Source organism: Lepidothrix coronata, unplaced genomic scaffold, assembly GCF_001604755.1.
Source record: "Lepidothrix coronata isolate B3197 unplaced genomic scaffold, Lepidothrix_coronata-1.0 Scaffold90, whole genome shotgun sequence".
Lineage (NCBI taxonomy): Eukaryota > Metazoa > Chordata > Aves > Passeriformes > Pipridae > Lepidothrix > Lepidothrix coronata.
The window spans coordinates 3,225,083-3,229,059 of record NW_016690270.1 but is presented as its reverse complement, the minus strand read 5'-3'; positions in this window follow the sequence as shown (position 1 = coordinate 3,229,059).

Sequence of the window (3,977 nt, the reverse complement as noted above, 5' to 3'; positions counted from 1 at the left end):
CATGATTCTATGATTCTATGATTCTATGATTCTATGATTCTATGATTCCATTTCATGGAAAGAGCTCCAAAGGAAGGGGATCACTCAGGGTTACCAGCCTTGCCTTTGAGAGGGACCCTTCCACAGCAGGGGATCAGCCCAGCTCCCCGCTCCATTTTCAGACACTTATTGGTCACATCTGTTGAAACTGAGATTCAAATGTTTGCAATACCTTCCCTCTGTTTGTTTTTGCTCCCCTACCCCCTGTGCACAGAGTTCCTCTCTGCTCCCAGGTAATGGCTTTGGTGGGGGCTGCTTGCACAGGGAAAAAAGCTGGAGTGGTTCTGTGTTGCTGAACAGAGCAGGAGTGTGCCAGCACTCTGATGCCTTAAGATTCTTTTAGTTTTTTGCTTTTTCTAATTTTTATAAGCTTTCTATGCAATTATAGTAGAAGTAGATTTTAGAAGCAGCTATATTATATCCCTCACCCTTTAGCACAGTAGTTTATACATTCCCCTACCCCATCACCCCATTCTATGTTCCCCATATCAATCCTACCCCTAAATTCCAGCAGAAAATGTTTAGTCTCTTGTCAAGGCAGGTTTCTCCTGTTTGAGGACATCTAATCCTGAACCTCAAGAGTACAGTCAAGAACTGGGTGACTGTGTACCCTTTCTGCTCTGAAGAAGATGAAGATGATGAAGAGGTGGTCCCAAAAAGCACCCCAGACCCAATTCCCAGGGGGTGGACCAGGGCAAAAGCTACAGATACTGTTATAAATTGTAACACCTGTACACAGTTATTTCATTAAATCCTTTTCTTATCTCCAATTAAATTGCTCTGGAGGTTTTTTTTATCTCAGCTCCTGACAGGCAACAACTGCAAACCCAAGGCACGTGCAGCCCTGCTGCATCACCACCACGATTTCAGCTCTCGCTCAGCACGAGCCCGAGGGCAAATTCAAAAGTTGAGAACTTATTTGAACTTGAGAAGGATTTCTGCAGCTGCAGAACTGAGCCGAGACACATGATAACAGACAACTGCTACAGAGCAGCCTGACCTCCTCAGCAGCTCATTTTGCACTCCTGGGGGAATGTGGGATGGCTGGTGCCCTCCTGACAGCTTGAGCATGAATTTCCATTATTTGTTTTGCAATTTGTACATATTTTGCCAGCATTTGACTTCACCGTTCTGACTTTCTGCCTGCAATCTCATTTTGCCAGTTCTACCTGGTTCTCCTGCTTAATTAAGCTCATTACTGCACTGAGTTGGACTCCACGATCCTTGTGGGTCCCTTCCAGCTCAGGATTCCTGCCTGATTTCCTTCCTGAGGCTGGGACACAGCCCCTGGCTTGGGATTCTGAATGCCAGCAATTATCAGATGTGTTTCCTTTGCCACCAGTGCCAAACAAGGCCCTTTTGGCCACAGCAACTGGCAAAGTTGACAGGATTCGAGTAGATTTGATAATTCAAATATACATACGCAGAACTGAACTGAAAGATGAGCTGAAGTGTTTATCAGATTTGCAGAATTATTAAGGACGGAGCCATATGTCTGTAAAGGTACAGAATCACAGAGTTATTAAGGTTGGAAAAGCCCTCTAATATTATCAAGTCCCCCCTGTGCCTGATGCCCCCCTTGTCCCCCAGCCCAGAGCAGAACAACTGCCAGTATCTCATGGTAGTTTTTGGGAAGAATAACTCTTGAATATTTTCTTTCTTTGCTGCATAAAATAGGAGGAAGTGATAAAGCTGCCCCTGACTTCAATATAAAGTTGTCATCCCCGCTGCCAGAGAGTCTCACCCTCCAAAATTTGCAATATGACAAAAAAAAAGGGCAAGATTAAGTAGAAAGGAACTGGTTTGACACCTGAGGGCTCTTTAGGATTCCAAGACCATCAAGTCCAACTGGTGACCAAACACCACCTTGTCCCCCAGCCCAGAGCACTGAGGGCCATGGCCAGGCCTTCCTTGGACACCTCCAGGGGTGGGGACTCCAAACCTCCCTGGGCAGCCCCTTCCAAGGCCTGACCACCCTTTCCAGGGAGAAATTCCTCCTGATGTCCAACCTGAGCCTCCCCTGGCACAGCCTGAGGCCGTTCCCTCTCCTCCTTGTTCCCTGGGAGCAGAGCCCGACCCCCCGGCTCCCCCCTCCTGTCAGGGGGTTGCAGAGCCAGAAGGTCCCCCCTGAGCCTCCTTTTCTCCAGGCTGAGCCCCCCCAGCTCCCTCAGCTGCTCCTGGTTCTCCAGCCCCTTCCCCAGCTCCATCCCTTTCCCTGGACACGCTCCAGCCCCTCCACGTCTTCCTTGCAGTGATGGCCCAAAACTGGACCCTCTTTCTTAGCAGAGGAAGAACACAGCTGGAATCAATCTTGCCTCACTGATTAAGTAGAATTAATTAGCTTTGTGTCTATTTTAGTGTAACTAGACATGTTTACACAACATGGGGACGTGCAGGAATTATTCTCCCTGGGCACCCTTGGCATCCCCAGCTGGCTGAGCAGCAGCACACATATGTGCAAGCTCCCACTGAGAGAACTGAGGCCCAGCAGTTTCCAGGAATGCTTATTTCCTCAAAAATGCCCAGCTCAGATCCACCAGAGCCGACTGGAAACACCCAAACAGGAAAATTCAAAGGATAACTGAAAAGAACAGTGCATGTGAGTGGGCTGGAGGGCTCTGCTCAGACATTCAGCCCTTCCAGGCGCTTTTTTTTTTTTTCCCAACTCATCTTTCTTTTCCAGTGGCTCAGTAACCTCCAACAAAAGATCTGTCCTTTTTAATCATGCTCTTCCCTCCTCATTCCAGCCCCTCTACATACACAAGCCTGTTCTGTTTGTTGAGCCCGGCACAGGAGCCCCAGGGCTTTAGAAAAGTCTTTTTTCAGCATGATTATATCCATCTCCAACCTTCCCTGCCCCTTCCCTTTTTACTGCCGCTCACCATCACAGAGCTCCTGTGCACTGCAAATTGGATGTGACAACAGTGCTCTATGTGTGCTTATGGAGTTACATAAAAAAATAAAATGGGTGGAATGCATGCACCTGGATATGTTTATTTTGAAAATCGCCAAGAATTCTGTTGTTTGCACAGTTCCTGCTGTAACTGACTCCTTTGCTTACTTTATTCCCCACCATCAGAACACGGAAAGCTGCAAATATTTGGTGTATGGCAGATGATTTGCTTCAAAAGCCAGGAATCAACTGACCTGCAAAGCATCCTGGCTGCAAACTGATGCTAAAACCTGTTTTTTGATTGTTCGCTCTGAATGTTCTGGCAGGAGCAAAATCTACTGGTTGTAAATTATTTCTTTTACTTTCTTCTCCCCCCTTTTTTTTTTCCCCTTGAGTTCAGGAAACACACTTTACCCACTTTGCTTTCTCTTTTGTTGCCCCAATAAATTCAATGAAGACTTTCCCACTGGGGGCAGAGAAGCCGTTTTTACACTAAATTTAGGCCAAAACAAAGTAAACCCCTTTTGATGAAAACAAAATGTACATCAGGTTTGAATTCCAAATGTGACAGACAACTGACACCCTCTGTGTGATAAACATCATATATATAAATATATCAGAGATATCTATGTATATATTAAATATATCTTGTTGATTCATAAGTACCATCCTTATATTCCAAAAACCATGACTGGGGTGTTATTTATGCTCACACCTCTGAGAATGGAGCAGATCAATAACTGAGTAGTTAAACACAATAGTGCAGATAAGAGATGATCTAATAAGCATGTGATAGTTATATATTAAGTGGCAAAATACGACAAGGCACATAAATATCAGCTTAATTTAAAAAATTTCTCGACTCAAAATTTTTTGGCCTTAGTGGCAAAAATATGGGAGCGTTTAAAATTTCTTTTTTTTTTTTTAACTTTAATTTAAAAAATTCGAAATTTTTGCCTTAGTGGCAAAAATATGGGAGCGTTTAAAATTTCTTTTTTTTTTTTAACTTTAATTTAAAAAATTCGAAATTTTTGCCTTAGTGGCA